This window comes from Balaenoptera physalus (genome assembly GCF_965194825.1).
Source record: "Balaenoptera physalus genome assembly, chromosome: 4".
NCBI classification, from domain to species: Eukaryota; Metazoa; Chordata; class Mammalia; order Artiodactyla; family Balaenopteridae; genus Balaenoptera; species Balaenoptera physalus.
The window spans coordinates 137,981,150-138,003,390 of record NC_138891.1 but is presented as its reverse complement, the minus strand read 5'-3'; the positions used below and the strand labels follow the sequence as shown (position 1 = coordinate 138,003,390).

At 49.6% G+C, this 22,241-nt stretch overlaps 1 protein-coding gene across 8 annotated transcripts in view; it reads left to right on the top strand.

Moving 5' to 3' along the window:
• CLDN14 (claudin 14) overlaps positions 1-22,241 on the top strand; it is a 103,359-nt gene that overhangs the window by 66,794 nt on the left and 14,324 nt on the right. Inside the window, exon 2 of one of the 8 annotated variants that reach the window (XR_014262704.1) lies at positions 1,008-3,101. The exons of 6 other annotated variants lie outside the window; for them this stretch is intronic. The gene's annotated coding sequence lies outside the window, so the exon portion shown is untranslated. Of the gene's footprint in view, positions 1-1,007; positions 3,102-17,860; positions 18,000-22,241 lie in introns of those variants that run through there. One more of the 8 variants, XM_082458884.1, reaches the window with a different exon arrangement.

Below are 22,241 nucleotides of genomic sequence, written 5' to 3'. Positions count from 1 at the left end.
TTAGAGTTAAAATCTGTAAACATGAAACGCACCATGGGCAGCAAATAGAAGAGCAATTACTGTTATTCATGGTGGTTTCTTCTTAGTCCTTTTAGCTCATTGCAAAAAGTCAGAAGATGGTGTTTTCCAGAATACTCAAGGCTGCATACTACCATTAACCCCTTCCAGCCTGCCTCGTCCAGCCTCTAGGAACTGAGATCCATGTTTAAACAATAGCTTAGCTTCTTTGGGGTTCCTTGGATTCAATCAATAACTGGGCTTTTTTTATTCATAGGACTCTTTTTTCCTATCCTCGAGTGTTCTCTCAAGGCCTGAGTGACATAGTCCTAAAATATTCTCACTTCAATCCCTCTTTCCACCAAAAGCAGCCTCTACCCAGGGCCAGCGACTGACTGGGGTCTACCGTGTGTCCCTTCAAGTAGAGAGAACCATGGGTCCTTGAACGAAGGCCAGGCTGCTGATAAGAGAGATTAACAGAGGCTGAAGTCTCTGACGATCAAAGTGACCCTGTGGGTTTGGAACAGGAGAGCTGCGTCCATGTCAACGCAGTAGAAACTATGGAAGGGAAAGAGTAAGAAGAGGATCTTCAAGCAGGAAATTTGGGAGTTCGTGGGCCCATTCCCTAAAGCCCACAAGTTCCGGTTTAGTTTCACTCGGCCCCAAATGTCCCAGATTCCACCCAGCACGACCCTCCCTGGATCGGAGGATGGTGGCCACATCCCAAGGGTTCTGTTTATGTTCTGACTGGATTTCAAACTCTTTCTACCACCCACACTAGTGAATCACAATCATGTTTCCACTTTTGTGAAAAAGAAATGTGACACGGACAGAAACTCCCATTAATAGTGTATTTTAATGCCCTGCAGACATGTCACTAGAAACCCATAACTTTCTTCAATTTTCATTTTGCTGATGTAAACTGGGCTGATACGCTTAATGCAAATAGGAGCTAGACTTAGGTGAAATCTTTCAGCCCTCAGTAAACCATTGTTTGTTCCTTCTTCAAGGCAAGGAAAGAAGGTTCTGGCTGGGGTAGGTCATCACCAAGCGGCGAGCCCTCCTGTTGCTGAGAAGGCGTGATCCCTGGAACTACTATCCCTGCTCCCTCCCCAGTCAATAGCTGGGTCACCTCAGGCCACTCAATCTCTCCGAGTTTGCTTTCTCATCATTAAGTGCGATCTAATAATACACTCCGCATAGAATTTTGTGCGGATTAAACGAAACGATGTAAATGGAATAGCTGGCACGGTGATGGTGATTATTACCCACATGTAATGTGGCATCAGATTGAAACTTGAGAGTAAACATCAAGAGGGACCAGCTATTGAAAGTCAGTTGAACTTTTTAAAAGATGAGAAAATATGTAAGCAAAATAGGAGCTAAAAATGGAATACATCTCCTTCCTGGGAAATAACCCTTCAGATCCTGTGTCGGGCAGGCAGTGGCTGCATGTGCCCCAGAGTTCCAAGGCCTCACTGGGCAGCACAGGCTGGAGGCTGCAAAGCCCAATGCCCACCCTGACCTCAGGTTAGCTCCAGGCCAAGAAGCGGACACGGGGAAGCGCCCTCCAGCCCTCCCCGTGTTTTATTTCATTTGCCCCCTGGTTTCTGTCAGAACTAGCGTTAGGCTCCCGCATCTGGGGCCGTGTGCTAACTTGCAATAAACAGACTGAAAAGCGGGAACTTTACAGGCAAGCCAAGTCAAACACCACTCTGAAAACCTATCCTGAGTTGCCCTGAGGTGTTTCCAAAAGCAAGACAAACATTAGCCCTGAACAGCACGCTCTAATTCTCTGCCTGGGGCGGGGGTGTGGCAGGGGGGGAACCAGCATGGGAAGACAGGTACACTCTGTTTGTGGCTGGGCTCAGCACTGCCCAGGAGTCTCTCCAAAGACCCCCCCAGATTCTCCTACTGGGCCCCCGATTTTGTGAAATGTCACTGTACCTCGGGAGACAACGGTGGCCCTTGAAGCGACTGGTCACCTAGGAAGCAATGAATCATTTTTGGCTTTGCCCCAGCCGGCTCTATGAGCTGTAATAAGTCACTAGTTTATCTTCAGCTCTGCTAGCCCATCTAGAATCAATATTTATTGTCCACGTGTCTAGATCAGTGATTCTCAACTTTACCATGCATAAGAATCAGGGGGACAGGGGCCAGGGCTGACCTAAAAACACAATTCTCGGACCTACCTCCTAAAATTCTGAATCAACAGATCTGGGTCGGGGCCCTGGAACCTACCTTTTAGCAAGCAATCCTGCAGGCTCTGAAACAGGCAGACCCAAGGCCCACCTTTAGAAACTCTAAACACATCCTATACAACAATTAAATTCTAATCCTGATCGTGTTAACATCCCAAACTGACTCAACCCCTAATAAGTAATTCTCTGTGGACACCCAGGCCCGTAAAGCAAAATGACTGCATTTGTCAAGTTCTAAGCGAAAACTTATTGAGTGTTCTCGGCTCCTGGATTATGCCAGGAGGACCAAAGCAAAGACAGGTCCTGGTCTTGGTCTTCAAAAAGCCTAAAATCTAGCTGGGGAGATGGCTTGTTAGGGAAACACCAGCGAACCAATGAGGCCATGAGCAGGTCAGGGATGGAGCAACTTCCGGGTTTGTCAAGGCTCTCAGGTGCTGGAAACGTGGGATGTGAGTGCGGCTTAGAGAGTTCGGCGACGACGCAAGGAATCCCACGCGATGCAGCAAGCGCGAACTGAGGCCTGTTGTGCACTGGCTCCACCATCCGGGGGACAGAAGCTGCACTTTGAGGACGGGGATGGGCCCTGCTGGAAGGAGGGGACGGGGAGGAGAAGCCGGAGAGCAGCCTGACCGGGGCTGGGCAGACTGAGAGCAGAGAAGGGCGGGGTCTAGGACAAGGGGTGACTGGCGACCACATCGACAGTGGGGGGATGCGTGTCGGGGGGTAAGGAGACAGAGTGAAAAGTCAGGGGCAGGAGTTTAGATGGTTAAATAGGTAAAGCTCAAATGGATTTCTTAGAGCGTAATATGAAAAGAAGGGCTTCTTCTGGAGAGGAGAAGAGAAACTGCGGGAACAGGCACAGTCAGAGACCAGGTGAGCTGTGAGGCTGGGAGCTTCCACGGATGGATTGAGTTCCATGGATTTCAGTGTCAGTGGAGGATGGGGGTGTCCTGGGTTGAACAGTGTCTCCCTCCCCAAGTTCATGTCCTTCCTAGACTCTCAGAATGTGACCTTATCTGGACATAGGGCCATTGCAGATGCGATCGGCAGAGTTAAGATGAGGTCACACTGAAGAAAAGTGGACTCTTCATCCATTCTGACTGGCGTCCTTATAAGAGGAGAAAAGACACACAGACAGACACAGAAGACGATGGCAGAGGCAGAGATTGGAGTGCCAGCCATCCACAGAAGCTGGAGAGGTGCATGGGCAGATTCTCCCTCTGAACACACAAGAAGGGACCAGCCCTGCCCACACCTTGATTTTGGACTTCCAGCCTCCTAAAGGGTGAGAGAATACATTTCTGTTGTTGTAACCCACCCCATCTGTGGTTGTCAGACAGCCCTAAGAAACTAATACAGGGGGCTTGAGGAAGAAAAGAAGCTGTAGACAGGTCTCTAGGGAGTGCAGGATGGCCAGGTGATGGCCAAGAGTCGGCTGAGACCGGGCTGGAGCCCCAGGGAGCCCGGCAGTCGCTGCCTTTCCCTCCATCATCGTCCAAGGAAGACACGGGGCAAAGTTTTCAGAGGAGGAAGCAGGTAGACACAGCAGCTGCCCCGCTCTGCATTCCATGCACATCTTCTGATTCCCTCTTGCATGTGTTTCCTAAACAGTTATCACAGTGAGGGACTTCCCTGGCAGTCCAGTGGTTAAGACTCCACTCTCCCAATGCAGGGAACATGGGTTCGATCCCTGGTAAGGGAACTAAGATCCTGCATGCCACACGATGCGGCCAAAACCAAACCAAAGCAAAACAAAACAGTTACACAGTGGCCAAGTGCTTAGGCAAGGTTTCTGAGCCACCTCCAGAACTTAAAGGATTTTTCTGGTTATTGTGTGTACCAAGTGATTGGTAAGAGCAGGCCTTGTCTTCCCGTGCAGGCATTGGGTCGTTTCAAAGAGAAAACACAATGCCCTCATTTTCCTCACTAGATTATAGTCCTGGACTTCCCCTATAAAATCAAAATTGGAGAAAGCTGAAGACAGAATGGCCTCATTCACACGAAAACTCTAAATACTAGTTTCCCATGAGTTGAGGGGTTCATTGGCCCCCGCAAACCAGTGTGTTACGTCGCACACTTCTCAAGGTTTCCCATCCTTGAGATCATCTCTCTCGCCCTCCCTCGGTGAAATTTCCTAAAAGCAGCTGCACAAAGGCCACTCTTCTGTCAGATCAGGGCCACTCACGTGCCCCAAGCTGTGCAAAGTGGAAAAAAAGGTGCCTTATCCAGGAGGATGGATTGCAAAAAAGACACCTTTGTCCAGGTGGCTGAATTGCAAAAAAGTGCCCCTGCTGAGTGAGCCACTTAGAGGAAAATGACGTGACCCCCGGGGCAGGAACAAGGCTTGGCCAGTGGGGCCCTGGTTGGATTTCAGCTCCCACGAGGCCCACGTTTGCACAGGGCTGACACTGCCCGGACAGATGCGGCCAGCCGGGTCCCAGGGCACAACCGAGGCTCATTTTACCATCTCTTTATGGAGCCGAAGGACCCTGCTAAGGGGCGATCCCACCTCTCTGGGGGCTGCCGGATGCTACAGCTGCTTCCTGTGCCTGTGTCTTTTCCCGGGTCGCCCGGAGGAAGGCTTTGCTCTCCATCTTATCCATGTTCACATTTCCATCCCCAAAACAGTGCTCAGTCATGGCATATACTCCCAAGGTGTCTGTGGAACATAAGTGCACGTGTCCAATTCAGGACTAGAAGCCTCTTCTCGTACTCAACGAAGTTGCTACCAAGAGTATTTTTCCCATCAGCTGTTTTACTGGTCTTTAATAGCTAAATCCAGACAAGAGATGTAAAATAAAATTCCATGGAGAAGGAAAGGTCAACTTTGAATCCTCCAGGACCAGAGAAAAGGCATTATTATTATTATTATTGTTATTGTTATTTTCCTGTTTTTCTTCTCTCTCTGCTCGCACTTCTCCCGGCTCACAAAGCCATCCCCTCCCGGTCCACAACGTCACTCTGTGCCGTCACCTCCAGTGGCCAAGACTAAGACTCACCACCACGGAGTACCATCACTTCCACCCATTTCCTTCGAAACGACCTTGAAAGCAGCAAAGGAAATCAAACCACAGCCTTGACGAGGCCGCCGCAGCCATGGTTCTCCTGGAATAACATCCAAGCTACTGGCAGCAGACCTGGAGCGCAGCTCGTAACTCAGCCCTTGGAGGGTGGGTCATGCAGGTGCCTCCAGGTGGTTGGGACCCCTGTGGGGGCAGTGAAAGTGACAGGTGAAATAAGGAATGATTTCTCGGCCTCGTTCCGGCTTTCCTGGGCTTAGGTCAGGCCTTTAAGATGATTTGTGCAAAACCTGTGCAGTTCGGTAATTTCACAGCTCGCGCTGGGCCTGCTTGAGTTTGCTGAAAGATAAGAGTTATTGGAGAGATGAAAGATCACTTTGAAGGGAAGAGAAAAGAAAACAGGCTCGGGGCCACTGCCTGTTGGAAAGCAAAGAAAACCTGTGTTCTCTGCCATCTCCCTTCCTTCCTTCCCGGGATTCCTTCTTCATCAGACGGGAGGGAGCCCTGAATGGACTCAAGCATTTGCTCTTTGGGCTCCAGGTCAGATGATTTAAACCAGGAAGGGGGAGCGAGGGATGCTCGGGGAGGTGCCCTGTGACCTCCTGTGCCCCCAGTTCACCACGTGGTCTAAATCCGGAGGAATTTGCCCTCAGGGGAAACGTTTCTAAATCTGCCTAGATGGAGCGAGAGCCTTCCGAAAGCTTGATCTCTATAAAGTTGTGTATCTTAGCTTCCTAGGACTGTAGGAACAAAGTACCACAAATTAGGTGAGTTAAAACAACTGAAGTGTATTCTCTCACAGTTCTGGAGGCTGAAAGTCCAAAATTAAGTGGTCGGCAGGGCCACGCTCTCTCTGAAGGCTCCAGGGGAGAGCCCTTCCTTGCCTCTTCCAGCTTTTGATTATTGCCGGTGATCTTTCCATCCCTTGGCTTATGGCAGCATGCCTCCAATCTCTGCCTCTGTCTTCACGTGGTTTCCTTCTGTGTGTCTTCTCTGTAACCTGTGTCTAAGGACAACAATCATATTGGATTAGGGCCCACCCATATGATCTCATTTTACTTTGGTCACCTCTGTAAAGACCCGATCTCCAAATACAGTCACGCTCTGAGCTGCTGGGGGTTAGGGCTTCAACACAGGAATCTGGGGAGGGACACAGTTCAGCCGTAACCCTCATCCTTCCATGGCCAAGGCGGTGAGAACTCAGACTCGCTTCCGCCGTCAGGAATGCAGGAGCCACAGAACTTCCTTCGTTCTCTTCCGCGTGAGCCCCTCTCGCACGGGTAGCAGAGGGGAGTAATTTGTCATTAATATTAGCTCTGGGTCCTCTGGTTGAAACAATCACCTTCTATGGAAACAGGCTCCATTAGGAAATACTTATTGGTAGATTTCAGCTCTCATCAGTGCGGTTCTCTCCTCCCCACCCTCATAGCCAAGGTGGCAGCCGGTGCGCAGGGAAGCTCGTGGTCCCCATGGGGAGGAGACAGGTCTGCGGGTCTTGTCCCGTCCCTGCACCGGCCCCTTCTGCCAGGCAGCTGTGCTGGTCCTGGTGAGTGTGCTGACAGGTATCCACTCAGAGGCATGTGGGCTGGGTCGGCCTTCTGGGCATCCAGCTGATGTCCCTGCTAAAGGCAAGGGTCTGAGGGCCTAGGCTTGGGAGCTCTCACGTGTGACCAAGTCACGTTGGAGATCCCCTAGGTCTGGTGGGATGTCCACTCCATCCCTGGCCAAGGTGGGCCCCTCACAGCCGCTGGCTCCCAGCAGACCTTGGTTACATGCTGCACTGACGTGGGAGACATAAGAGGATCCCTGGGTCCCCTCCATGCTGCAGAGGAGATGAAGGCATCCAGGAATCCTGGTCCCACGCATTCACCCCATCTCCCTGCAACCACGTTGGGCTCCCCAACACCCACGTGCCTCCGTACTGGGATGGGTGTCATCTCCTCCAAGGTTCCAAACAGGGAGCAAAAGAAAAGCTCATCTTCCTTGGGCTCCCACCTGGAACATTCAATCTGGGGGGAATGGGGCAAACTATGTGACCACTGGCTTCCCCTTCCTCAGCTTCCCTTCTCATCCTCATCCACCCTATTCCTCGTGGCAGAAACTTTCACGCAATGTCCTGAGTGTTCTGGATTATAAGAACCTCAGAGATCAAATCTCTGGGCCTGGATCTGTACATAGTAATAGGAGCTAAAAGAATTTTGAAGATTATCTCTTGCAATGCCTGGCCTTCAAGAACACTGTCTTGCCGGAGACATAAAAACCTCTCCTGGAGATCAGAAGCCAAAGCTAGTCCTTCTGGCTACTTCTCCTCCATGCCCTGCCTCATCGGAAGTCAGAGGGGCAGCCGTCTCTACTCGCAGACCCCCAACTCAGCTGGGGCTTTTAGGGTGACCCTGCCTGTCCGTGGAGCTGACCCTGAAGGTCACTCTGAGGCTGTCTTCTTACTCCTTGAGCCCAGAAGAGTCTCCATCTCTCCTCTGGTGGAAGGAAAACAAACAACAACAACAAAAAACTAGCTCAACAACGATTATTTCAAGATCAGTTCTGCCCTGGACCTCAGCTCCTAACTTAGGGACCAAGGGCTGGACCACGTTCTTGGTCCTAATATGCCCAATCCCTTCCAGCCTAAACCGTTCCCAGCCAGAAAGGGGGCTGCATGCGTTTCCTGGGGCTGCCATAATAAATCATCACAAACTAGGAGGCTTAAAGCAACAGAACTTTATCCTCTCATAGGTCTCGAGGCCAGAAGTCCAAAATCAAGGCGTCAGCAGGGCCGTCCTCCCCGAAGGCTCTGAAGGCTGTAGGGGAGAATCCCTCCTTGCCTCTGCCAGCCTCTGCTGGCTCCTGGCATTCCTCAGCTTTCCTTGGAGTGTAGGTGCAATCACCCCAACCTCTCTCTCTGTCTTCACATGGTTTTCTCTTCTGTGTGTCCCTTCTCTCCCTTTAAGGACACCAGCCATTAGATTTAGGGCCCACCCTAATCTAGTATGACCTCATCTGAACTTAATTACCTCTGCAAAGACCGTTTCCAAACAAGGTCACCTTCTGAGGTTCCAAGCGGACATGAGTTTGGGGGACACTATTCAGTCCACTGCTGGGACTCATGGGTTAGTGCTTCCTAGTAGCGTTCTTACTCCCGTGATAAAACCCCAAGCACAAAATGGGGGCCTGGGAAGAGAGTGGTGCCTCTTCCTCCTCACCCATCCTCCCAAACATACCATATATCCTTGAATACAGTGTGTGTTTTCATACTGTCCGGACACATCCCTTCGGAAGTCGGCAGCTCCTGCAAATACTGGCCTTTAGCACTTGCTCTGGATTCACACCCACTCCTTCTGAAACAGCCATCCCCCTTCCCCTGGTCTTCCATGACCATTTGATTATTTGTTTATACCCCTTCTTGTTCCAAAAAGGACTTCAGGCAGACGGTTTTTATTACCAAGCTAAAGGAACACAGCAAGATCCTGTAGCAAACAGTCTTTACCACAGATGTAAATTTCCATGAAACCAACATGAAAAAATCCCAAAGCACTTGGAAATTAAAATGATCGCGTTAAGTTTGACATTGGCCCCCCTTCTTTATTTTCGGGGACTCTCTGAAACAGAACATTCCCTGCCGTTCTGCCTTTGCAAGCTTCATGCACGCGGTCTTATGTTCTGGCGAATCTCTTTATGGAAGAGGCCTCTGGCTGAGGAGGGAGATTCCGGACTACTAAGCGCCGAAGACAGCAATGAAAGCGCCTTGTTTTAGGACACGGGCCTTAGAAAGGAGACTGTGAGGGGGTCCCTCGTTCAAGGACTGGAAATGTGCCCTGTGGTCCCCATGTGGCCCTGATAATTTGGCCCAGGGGAGCCACCAACCAGCATCTGGGACTGAAAATGGTGAAGGGCGTGCAGCCTCCTGCTTTCCCATGATGAAAGGAAGCTCTTTCTCTGGCTCAGAGTTATTCTCCTTTTTTACTTTAGTTACAGGGAATTGGGAAGATGCGGTTTTGCTGCTGCCAAAAGTCATTTTGAGAAAAAGTGTGGGTCTGTGTGTGTGTGCCTGCACGTGTGTCCATGTGTCCATGGGTATGCATGTGCACACACGTGCGTGCGTGCATGTGTGGAAACGGTTGAGGATGGAGCAGGAAGCAGAGGTGGAGGGGAGAGTGTGGACAAACACCCCTCCCAGCTTATCAAACTGAATATTCAACAGTATTCCTCGCCCTTTGGAAAAGGGCCTGATAGAATCTGAATGTGTCTCAGGAGCCTCTGACTTTCCCATCCATGTGCTGCCTGATTCAGGACAACCAAGATATTTTGAAGGTGTTTCAAGCTAGGCCCCGGCCAAGTCACCCCAGTCCCTGAGCTGTGACGGATGTTAAGCTAGGATCGCGGGTGGAGGGAAGACCTTTCAGGAGACTTTGCTGAGATCCACACGTGTTCATCCAGCGAATCTCGATGGAGGTTCTCGGCGCCCGCTAGCAGAGCTCCACCTTGAACCCGGTTGCTCGTAACAACTGGCTTTTCTAACAGCCGGAGGGAGGGTTGGTGACACTGGGCCAGCAGCTTGTGGAGGAAAGAATTGCGGGCTTAGATCAGAGGCCCGGCTCTTTCTCTGACCGGCTGTGAGGACTGGATCAGATGCCTGACCATGATAATAGCTGCCTCACCGAGGTGTCTGCATGATTAAATAACACTCTGTAGAAGAGCACTTAGTAAATGACAAGGCGTGAGGCGCCCCGGAGGTGTGACACCTGGCGCCAGGGGACTTTCTGTGTGTTAAGGGGTCGTGATTAGGAGGCGTCCAGGGCTGGCTGGGCCCTTGTCCAGAATGGCAGGTGGACGGCCTGGTGGTCTTCTCCAGCCCCAGGAGATGCTACCCGCCCACTGGGTCCTGCAGTCGGCATCCCGGCTCCATGCTGCCTCCTTCTGGGTTGCCGGGCCCGCCCGCCCCAGGCTGAGCGGCGTAACCACGGTGCAGCCACGGTGCGCCCTCGAGGAAGGAAGCATTTGCTGCGGGAAGGTCACAGTCTCGTGGCCTTAAATCCTCTGACAGTGGTTCATCTTGCCAGGTGGGCCAGGATCTGGATTTGGCATTTGGCTCTCAGAATTAGCTAGAAGAGAGATGTTACCGAACCAAGTTTGGCAGTACCGAATCCTCCGGTGCGCAGTAAAGCCAACCTACGGACACCCGGGTTGCGGTGAAGGAAAGTGCAGCGTTTATTGTGGGGTGCTGTACAAGGGGTCCGGGACAGCTTGTGCTCAAAAAGCCCGAACTCCCCGATGGGTTTCAGGGAAGACGTCTTAAAGCCCAGGTGAGGGAGGGGAGTCACAGGGTATGTGATGAGCTCAGGTACAACTCTCTGATTGGTTGATGGTGAGGTAACAGGGTGGTGTCACAGGGGTTAACCTTATCCGTCCTCAGGCTCCAGTACGGCTGGGGGCTATGTGCTCATGGACATCAAGTAGTTAATTTCTTCCATTTGGTGGTGGTTGTAGCATCTGTAAAACAACTCAGGAAATGTGCATCAGAGACTGTTATCTAGGTGCTTCAGAGAGGAGCTAAAGCAGAGGAAAAGGGGGAGGGGTGTCTGTCCCGGGAAGGTCCCATAGGGTCCTGCTCGGTTCCAGAGATAGGAGAAAAGTGTTATGTGGATTAATATCTGGGAACATTTGTTTTTTCCAGTGAAGTTCCTTGCATGTAAACTAATGGGCTGCTCCAAGACCACTGGATGGGGTGGCCCAACACAGAAGGGCTAAAATCAGACCAGTATGTTCTCTCGTTTCTTTTGTGTGTTTGTTTTATTGTGGTAAGATTCATAACATAAAACTTAACTATTTTAACCACTTTTAGGTGTACAGTTCAGTGGCACCAAGTCCAGTCACACTGTGTAACCATCACCACCATCCATCTCCAGAACTTTTTAGTCTTCCTCAAATGAAACTCTGTACCCACCAAACACTAACTCCCCACACTTTTCCTCCCTCAGCCCCTGGCAACCACCACTACTTTCTGTTTCTATGAATCTGACTACGCTGGGCACCTTATATAAGCAGAACCGTACAATATTTGACCTCTTGTGACTGGATTATTTCACTTAGCATAATGTCTTCAAAGTTCATCCACATTGTAGCATATATCAGAATTTCAATCCTTTTTAAGGTTACATAATATTCCACTGTACGGAGAGACCACACTTTGCTTATCCATTTATCCATCGATGGACGTTTGGGTTATTTCCATCTTTTGGCTATTATAAATAATGAACTTGGGTGTACAGATTTCTCTCTGAGTGCCCACTTTCCATTCTTTTGACCTCTTTATAGTTTAAGACATAATGTTTTGGTTGTCACTTATCAGATGATCCCTGGTTCTTTGACTGGAAAGTTACTGGTATCTATCTCGTCCAAAAGGTTAAATCTTCCCGTGTCCAGAGTACAAAAGAGCAATTAGCAAACACAGGATTATGTTGAAATGTCTGTTGCTGACATTGTTGTCAGCTAAATTATGGACACCAGATAAGTCAAACTGGGGTCCTGTTTCACAAATGTGCTGTTTGAATTTTAGAAACTTCTCATACCAGCTGACTAGCATTAGCCAACATATTTATGCTCTGACAGCCCAAAGAGGCCCTGCCTGAACTAAGATATACCTCACTTTTGCAAATAAAACTGTAAATTGGAACCTATTTAATTCATTTCCCCACTGTTTTTGCCTGTTAAGTACATTTGCCATCAATTAAATTTTCTATTCTCTATTTGGAAATGTCCTTACTAAGTAAAAGTCTATCTGACCCTCTTTCTAACTGGGCTATGAAGCATTATTATAATGACTAATGACATTAGTCATTTATGAAGGATTATTGCAAGAAACATGCAAATATTATAATTGATAGTTGATGAGAAATGAGGGATTCTTCCAAGGTAGGCTGTGTGATTTCCAGACAGTTACCTGGTTTACCTTTAATGTCACTTTGTTGTCATTTATCTCAGGATGAGAGGGTGTCCCAAGGCAGCCAAAGGGACAGCTTCAGAAAACAAAACAAAGCATGAGATTAGGAGAGCATCTTCCTTTTGGTTTGTATTTGGAAGTGCATTTGACTGCTGCAATTACTGTTGTGGCGTCTTTGGTTCTGTCGATTCAAGCTGTATTCAAGTCTCTGTTGACAGATGAGATTTTCCTGGTCCTAATGAAAATCAGTCTCATTCCACATAACAGAAATAGTAGTAAGTAGTGAGCCACGTACATCACTAGCTTTTGTGGGTTGAATTTTGAACCCCCCAAAAATATATGTTCAAGTTCTAATCACTGGGACCTGTGAATGTGACCTTATTTGGAAATAGGGTCTTTGCAGATGTAGTTAGTTAAGATGAGGTCAGACTGGAGGACGGTGGGCCCCTCATCCAATATGACTGGTGTCCTTAGGAAAGTGCCATGTGAAGAGAGAGACACAGGGAGAGTGCCATGTGAGGACAGAGGCAGAGATTGGAGGGATGCAGCTACCAGACAAGGAACACAAGGATTGCCGGCCACCAGCAGAAGCTGGAAAAGGCAGGAAGGATTCTACCAAGAGTCCCAGAGGGATCCCGGCCCTGCCAACACCTCGATTTTGGACTTCTGGCCTTCAGAACTGTGAGAATAAATTTTTGTAATTGTAAGCCAACCAGTTTGTGGTACATTATTACAGAAGCCCCAGGAAACTAATATACTGGCCAAATTTTAAGGCTACTCACTTGATGAAAAAGTAATACTCCTCCAAGTCTGATTTTGCAATTCATTCTTTAGGTCAGGAAGTACAATCTGAAACCCCAAAATATGGAGCTTTCAAATCCAGAATCTAACAGACATTCACATGTAAATGATCAGATTCTCACCCTCTTCTGACCTCACTTGTCTGTGGGACAGTTCCATTGTATTTTCTTTTTTTTGTTTTGATTTTTATTTATTTATTTTTTTATACAGCAGGTTCTTATTAGTTACCTATTTTATACATATTAGTGTATATATGTCAACCCCAATCTCCCAATTCATCCCACCACCACCAAATAGTATTTTCCTAAAGAAAATATCTTTCTGCAAAATAGCCCTAGGCCCCCAATTCTAAATCCAGACTGTGTATGAGAAGGACGGTCGGCCTTGCCCTTACCCTCCTCCACCTGGCGGGTCAGCAAGTCGTGAGGCCTCCTCAGTGATGAGATGAGAGTGCCCATCCCTGCGATGGATACGGCCCTGCCCTGGTACCTGTCCCCGCCCCCTCTGCCCCTTGCAGGATGGGGATGGCCCTGAGGTCGGTTGTTTCTTCGTTGCTTGCAGTTGGGCTGGTCCTGGCTTCTCGTCCAACCTAAGCCAACAGCAGGCAGGGAAGGAGTCTCCGCCACCAAGATGGTCCTGCCCCAGATAAGGCCATCATCAATGCCAGGACTCCAAAAGGTCCCAAGCCCCCAAACCAGCACCTTAGCAACCTGGTGCCCACCACAGCCCTCTGCACAAAGGGATGACGAAACTGTCTTTCGGCGATCCCTGTGCTGGACAAGGTGCTGTCCATCAACTCATTCAGCCACATCCTCACCAAACCTGAGCTCATGTTCTTTCAACCAAAGATGGGGGCTTCCTTTCCAAGGCTGACCTGTGCTCCCCAATTGCCCATAAGTAGAGAAGAATCCCCCTGTCCTTCACCGGGTGGCTCCAGACAGGTCTCAGAAGGGGCAGCTGCCTTGCGCTTTGCTCTCTGGACCTCACTGGATGCAGACCCTGTGACCCCAGATAGAAGAAGGTTGGGAACAGTCCCAGGCCCAGCCGGGCAGTTCCTACGAAGGCAGATCCGTGGTTTGATAGCGAGCGACGCCACCCTGCTCACGGTGCAGCCTGAGGGCTATGACATGCAAAGCCGGCAAGGGCCTCAGCTTCCCCACAGGCCCCCTGAACCCAGCTGAGATGGAGGCAGAGCCGAGTCAGAAACAACTCCGCCTGTCCGTGCAGACGGGTGGGTGAAGCTGCGCTGCGCAGGCTGTAGCGGGGGTTCGAGGAGAGCTTGCAGCTGCCAGCTAACCTTCAGCATGGCACACACCCCGCTGTCCCTTGGCATCTGCAGGGAACTGTTCCAGCTTCCCCCCCAAACCAAAATCCGAGGATGCTCAGTGTAGAATTTGCATATATAACCTACGCACATATACTCCCGTATACTTTATTTATTTATTTTTTGGCCACACTGCGTAGCTTGTGGGACCTTAGTTCCCTGGGCCCCTGGGCAGCGAGAGCTCAGAGTCCTAACCACTGAACCGCCAGGGAATTCCCATCTCCCGTATACTTTAAGTCATCTCTAGATTCCTTATAATACCTAATACAATGTAAATACTATGTAAATAGTTGCCAGCACATGGCAAATTCAAGTTTTGCATTTTGGAACTTTGTGGAAAATTTTTTTTCGAATATTTTTGATCCATGGTGGATTGAATCTGCTGATACAGAACCCACAGATAGCGAGGGCCGACTCTGTAGTGATATGAGCCCAGATGCTGAGGTCAATCTGCCTGCGTTCAAATCCGACCTCCACCACTTAGTATGACCTTGAGCAGGTTACCTAACCTCTCAGAGCCTCCATGTCCCCATCCATAAAACTGGTGGGCAGGTGTTAATAGTAGTACCTAAAGCAAAGGGCTGTTTTTAGGATAAAATTAGTAAACATATGTGATGTGCTTAAAATGAAAACTAGCCCACGATGAGTTCAGTACAATTGTAATCGTTGCTATTATTAATACCAGGAATTCTCTGAAAGTCGGACCTCTGCAGAGTTAACATGAAACCACACAGAAAGGATTCCATGGAAGTCTTGTGTGTCTGACAGGTTATGCTGTCGATTAATTGAGCAAGGTCAAGTTTTACAGTGGCCTCCATCCCAGCAAGATATCTGAATCCACTCACTCAGACTCAAGTTGCTGGTGTGTGTCTCAAATCAAAGGGGACCCAAAATAGTAACCGAAAATTATAACATTCCTTTTACTAATTCATTATTCTACAAACTTCTACCAACTTCCTAATGTGTGTCAGACCCTAGCCTGGCTCTGTGAGGAATGAAAAAAATGAATCAAGCTTCAAAGGCCAGTTGAGATAGAATAAACATGATCTATTCATGCATCACCTATCCATCCATCATCCATCTATCCATCATCCCTCCAGCCATTTAATTTGAAATATCTACTGGCTTCCATTGTATCCATAAGGGCAGAGGTTGCCCTAACTCAGTGAAATGACTGGGGGTGTTAGGAAAATGCTCGCCACCCTCCTTCCCCAAATCCTCCTTTACACCCTGATTGGTGCTTGAAATTTCACTATTAAATCTTTATCCCTTAGACTCAAAAATACCTCCTGGGAGGGACAAAATGTTAAACCATTATTAGTCATTTATACCTTAGAGTTTAAAAAGATCTAAGGGCGGACTTTGATGGCAGGTGGGAGGAGCAAGGATGAGGGTCCTGGGTGGGAGGGGAGGGCTGGAGCGCCAAGCCTAGCCTCCCTGCCTAATTGTCACTAGTGCGGTGACTCCACGTGCCTGAAGAGGCAGGGGCAGTGTCTGTCTTCTCACCAAGCACCCTGTTGCTTACAAGTGCTGGAGTTCGAGCAATATTCAATGAATGAATATTTCCCTGGCGGTCCAGTGGTTAAGACTCCACGCTCCCAATGCAGGGGGCCGGGGCTCGATCCCTGGTCAGGGAACTAGATCCCACATGCTGCAACTAAGAGCCCACATGCCACAGCTAAAGATCATGCGTGCCGCAACCAAAAGATCCCACGTGCTGCAACTAAGACCTGGGGCAGCCAAATAAATAAATAAATAAAATATTTTTTTAAAACATAAAAAATTTTTTTAAATGAATCGATACCTTTATACTTCAATTGAGTCACTGAGTGTCCCTGTGACTTTGCCCTCTGGCCCAGGAAGGGCTCTTTTGTCCATCAGGAGCCACAGGCCAGGGCCACCGGCCTGGGAGCTTTCACACTTCAGCCCAGAATAGGAATGAATTGTTCCAGAGAAAATCAAGCTTTAACAAAAGGGTACAACACATAACATTATGTCCACTTCATTGCTGAATGCAGTATTCCTAAAAATATCATGATATTTTACCAGAATTGGGGGTTTACATTTTCTCTCTCTGCAAGACTGCCCAAGAATACACGATCAATATCAAGAAATCAAAGGCAGTTGTGAATTAAATGTATGACTTGTAGCCAAATCATCCCCAAAGCAAAATTATAAAAATAATTTCAAAAACTCCCAGCATAAAATTATAGGTAATGTAGGTGCATTTTAGTATATAAGATATAGTGGGAAACCTCTAAAAAGAAGAGGATCAGGGCCTATGAATGACCCCGAACTAAAGAGGATCTTGTTTAAGACAGTTATTTCCAGAGAAGAGACTAAATAAATAAATAAATAAAACTGTGGATTTGGGTTGTCAATCCTCAATCAGTGATATTTAAGAGACACTTCTGAACCCCTGCTCCAAACGCCCAGCCACAAAATGCTCCCATCTCTGTCATCCCAAGCCCGTTGCCAGGGACACAGGGACGGGCTCGGGTCCACACCCAGGGCCATTCGCCCACACCTGAGTTCCTTCGCTGTGTCTTTTTCTAAGCACCAACCGGAGCCACACAGATTGAGGAGCTGCGGAAGGAACTCAGGAGACGAGTTGCTGCCCTTAGAGCATCCGTGAGGGAACTGATGAGGAAGGGACAGATGTGTGTGACAAGTTAGTTGTGGTTCTCAGCCGTTCTGCATCCCAGCACGGTCCGCAGCACACTGGAAGTAGCTGGAGACGTCCCAGCATGGCCCAGTTCCCTCGGCCAGCCTTGTGCGCAGTCCTAACTTTCAGAATAACAATCCCAGCCCCACTGGGTTCTCAAGTCATACTTGAACGTCCCCCCAAAGCCACCTTCTTCATGACGTCTCTCATCTCAAACTAATAGCAACCCGTTCCTTTTCCCACCTGTGCCCAGGACCCACCCAGCTCACACTCCCCACGACAGACATCACCCAACCACCCATATCTGCAACTGTAGCCAAAAAGCAAAACAAAAAACAGTTGCACGTTGATCAAAACTCACTGGCACGCGCCCAGAGCCCCCAGCAGCCTGCAGGGTGAGAAACTCTGCGTTGCTCAATAGAACAAAAGTGCAAAGCAGCGTGGAGACGACGGCTGGGTGGCCGGCTCAGAGCAGCCTGGTGGCCGGCAGGGCAGCAGGAGGGGTTCCGTGTAGGTCATCAGCAGGAATCGGGTGGTCTGCTGGGGGGTCACGAGCAAGGATGTGGAGAAACGAGGACGCAGAGAGTGGGCCGGCGGGCCGGGCTGGACCGTAGATGGCCTTCAACCCCCGGCTGGGCAGTCCAGGCTTTGTCCTGTCAGTCCAGGAGAGCCACCAGAGGGTGTTTCAGGGAGGACATGACGATGCTCACATATATCAGGCATGTTTCCAAAGTGCAGAGATGACATTTCTGGTTGGTCCTGAATGTCTGCCTTGGCCCAGCGGCCTTATCCTGTGCATGGGGCAGTTGGATGGTTAACTCCTCCAACCAAATGACACGTGCGCCCACGCAGGCCCTTCCCAAAGGACCCAGTAACTGTCTAGTCACTATCTTCTCAAGGGCCCTGGCCTTGAAGCTTCCAGTCAGTGGAAGAGGGAAGACCGGAGGGCGGCAGCATCCCTGGGGAGTCCGTGGGTCACGCCACCCGGCGCCCAGCCAGTTCCCAGAGCAGCCGGGGACCTGGTGAGGCGGCTGTGTGGCCAGGACCTCTGCATGTGAGTGAGAGGCGAGGCGACAAGTTGGGAGGGTTTGGGGTTGGCCGTCGTTTGTCCAGGGCTCTGCGTGCGGGCGGGGGTTCTCCAGGTGGGTGGTATCACCCCCTGCAGAAGGGCACCTGGGCCTCGGGGGCCCTGGGGACCCAGCACCAGGTATGGGGACAGCCAGGCTCCTAACGAGCCAGGAGGGACAGAGTCCAGTTCCTGAGCGTTTGGGCCGAACTCTTTCATCGCTGGCGGGGCCTTGGGCTGGGAGGACTGGATCTGTGGGTGTCAGGAGACGGTCAGCTTCGGGCGCTTGCTGTCACCGCCCCTCTGTGCGCTGTGAAGGTCCAGAGCCTCCAGACATGGGAGCCTGGACCCTCCCCCCAGCCCTCCCCCTCCCCCCAGCACACACAGACACTGCAGAAGGGGAGGGGAAGTGATAGATCTCTCTTAGTGAGGGTAAAAAATGGTACCGAAGAGGGGAAATCCCATGCAATCCGATCCGTGAGCTGATCCTTCAACTACCTTGAATCCCGCATCCCCAGCGGCTGCTGCGGGCTTCCCAGAATGAGCGGGAGGGCTTTTGGCTGCACGTTCCCACCGAGAGATTTAATTCCTGCTGCTTTCAAGGCCAAAAATCTCTTTGATTTTTTTTTTTTTTGATGTGGACCATTTTTTTTAAAGTCTTTATTGAATTTGTTACAATACTGCTTCTGTTTTATGTTTTCTGGCTTTTTTGGCCGGGAGGCATGTGGGACCTCAGCTCCCCGACCAGGGATCAAACCCGCACTCCCTGCATTGGAAGGTGAAGTCTCAACCACTGGACCGTCAGGGAAGTCCCAAGGCCAAAAATCTCTTAATCACTAAGTTTAAAGTCTTGGGAAACCAGAGCACAGCCCTGTCATCAAGTTCTCCCAGCATCTCAGCTGCTGGTCTCCTGCCGGGTTGGCTTCAGTGGAGCCGGAACAGATTTATCTCTAATAACGATAAAACTTCAATGGCACACACCTTGCCTTACTGGGTGTCCTTCCTTACAGGGCTTACAGGTTTATACATATATTATCTTAGCGTCTTCTAAACAGCTCTGGGAAGCAATTGTTACGATGTAGATGGCCAAGTGAGTCACATACGGCTAAGCTGTTTGCCCAAAAATCAGTCTGACCGGAAGCCAGCCTCCATTCTTATCTGGCTCCATCTGCTTTGCAAATCTCTAAAGCTTACCGTGCTTCACTTATCCATCTATATAATAGGACCAACGCCTCTTGAGCAGCTGCAGAGAAATCTGTAAAAAGGAAGAGACAGTTCCTTCCTTCAGTGCCATGAAAATGTTACTATAAATATTTCCTGCTTTCCAGTTAGTCTTTTTTTAAAGGTCAACAAAATCGAATATATCAAATTTTTTGGTTTTAAAAAATCATTTTCTTGCTTATATCAGAGGATATCTTGCATGACACAGAACAAGAAGTCTAAAAGCCTATTTTCAAGGCTTCTCCTGACGTCTTTTTTAAAACTTCAGACAGTCAATCTTGCCAGTTCAGGAGTGATTCTTGGCACTTTTCAACTCCAACATTCCTCCCTCCAGCTGATCTTCATAATCTTCACTCCGGGGCGAGTCCTTACACTGTCTGCAGGACAAGCGGCTGCCAGAGTCATAGGCTTTTTGCTGGTAAGCCGACGGCAGCCGTGCCCAGGAATTTTCCACTGGGGGCTATTTGCTGGGAGGGTGCCCCGAGCTTGCCCTAAGAGACCCTCCCCCCGTGGGGTGAAGGCAAGAAGGGAGCAGATGGGACTCCCATACCTCATCCTCTTCTCTCTCTGGGGCTGGGGGCCCCCGCCAGGGTGCAGGGGGGGCCTATGAGCAGAGTCTCTGGGGTGAAGAGCCAAGCCACCCAGAGGCAGCGGTTCACCCCGGACTTGGAGGTACACACACACACCCACACACCTACAGCTTCCCCGGAGCAAGAGAGAAATGGAAGCTGAGATTGAGAACACCAGGTCTGTTTCTGTTGGCCGCCTCTCTTGGGCACAGGAGACCAGCAATAGCTTTGTTTTCCAAAGGCTGCTCCTTGGCAGATATTTACAGAGGCATCTGGGCTACACTTAAATGAAGGAAAAACAAACATATGAAACCATATTTTTCTTTCTGCAGAACACTGCAGAAGTGTCTCTTATTCCTCTCAACGTTCAAATTAGATGTACTCTTTGGTTTAAGGGAGGAAAGCCTCAGCGTCCAGGCTGCATGGGCCTGCCACCTGCGTGGCCGCATGGGACCCTGGGCTGGGGAAGGCGCCTGCTTGGTTTGATGCTCTGCAGTCGCCATCTTGAAATTCCTAATAATTTTTGAACAAGGGGCCCCATGTTTTCATCTGGCACTGTTTTCATCTTCAAGGCTCTCATGAGGGCTTCTGCAAGCTGAAATCTCAGACCTGACCCAATTCATTCTAAACTTCTTAAACGTTTTCAAAACACATACATCAAAGCAGCACTGGCCTCCCTCCAGGACTGACACCTACCATGTTCTTGCCACTGCGAGAACACACTCTTTGGAGCCAGCGAGAGTTTTGTTTTCAGGGGCCAGCCGGGAAAATAGAAATGCCCCGTGGGGTAACTTTTTGGCCGATATTAACACGTGAGGTGGGCCGAGTGCCCGAGAGGGACTGAAAGAGGACCCAGCTGGTAAGAACAGGTTCGGGTGGATTGTGAAGCGCTGGGAGGGCAGGAGCCAGACGGCAGAGGGGTGAACAAGGGAACTGCCTCTTTCTAGATGCTTGGCTGTCGAGGAAGAAGTACAGGGGTAGATGGAGGTGCAGGGTCAAGGATGGGTGTGGGACTCGAGCACAGGTACGACAGGTGGATGGAGACGAGGTTCTGACGCAGAGGCAGTGTGAGGGCAAAAGCTTGTGAGCAGATGAGCCTAACCGTCCCCATCTTGGGAGACCCCGGAGAAGGCCCATAGTCAACCAGCAGAGCCAGCCAGCAGAGCAGACGTTGGTACTGTGACTCTTGGCTAAACAGTTTCAAACTGTTTTTTTTGGGGGGTGGGGGTGGATTTTGATAAATTTAACTTTGTATTTCTTTTTTCTTTTTAAATAAATTTATTTATTTATTTATTTACTTATTTTTGGCTGTGTTGGGTCTTCGCTGCTGCGCACGGGCTTTCTCTAGTTGCGGAGAGCAGGGGCTATGCTTTGTTGCAGTGTGCGGGCTTCTCATTGCAGTGGCTCCTCTTTGTTGCGGAGCATGGGCCCTAGAGCGCGTGGGCTTCAGTAGTTGTGGCACATGGGCTCAGTAGTTGTGGCTCGCGGGCTCTAGAGCACAGGCTCAGTAGTTGTGGCGCATGGCCTTAGTTGTTCCGCGGCATGTGGGATCTTCCCAGACCAGGGCTCAAACCCGTGTCCCCTGCATTGGCAGGCGGATTCTTAACCACTGCACCACCAGGGAAGTCCCTGTATTTCTTTTTTTTTTTTTTTTTTTAATTGTCCATTAACAATGTTGTGTTAGTTTCAGGCGTACAGCAAAGTGATTCAGTTATACATATACATGTATCTATTCTTTTTCAAATTCTTTTCCTATTTAGATTATTACAGAGTGTTGAGCAGAGTTCCCTGTGCTAGACAGTAGGTCCTTGTTAGTTATCTATTTTAAATAGAGCAGAAACTCTCTTAAAGCTCCTGATAGGACCTTTACAAGTCACGTCAATTAAGACAGCGGTTCTCAGACTTGGCTGTACATCCAAGTCACCCGGGGGTGTGGGCGGGGCTCCAGAGTCCCCATATGCAGACCCCACCCCAATCAGTGAATCGTGCTCTCTGGGGTGGCTGGGGCATCGGGGTCTTTTTAAAGCTCTCCAAGGGATGCTGACGCATTAGGGGAGTGGACAGCTGCTGAATTCGGGTTCCTTGGCTGGAATACGCAGAGCTGGGGGACCAGGAGGGCCAAACCAGAGCAGAGCTGCCTCCCACCTGGCTGAGGTCCAGCCACGTCTCACACACACCAGGAAGCTCCCCTCCTGCAGAGACCTGCCCCACAATTTATTTGCCCAGTTATCTGGGGTCCCGCATACCAGCACGCAGTGTGTGCATTTCCCAGCTAGGTTCTGGTATGATTCCTCTCCCCTGTGTCTCAGAGTCTATCCTCAAAAGTGCAAAGCTACCATCTTGCATTTCTCTCCTGCTCGACAGAGAAGAACAGGGTGTCGGGGGACAAGGAAAGAGGGTGGCTTTATGAAAAAAACGATGTTGAAGACTGAATTCCGGG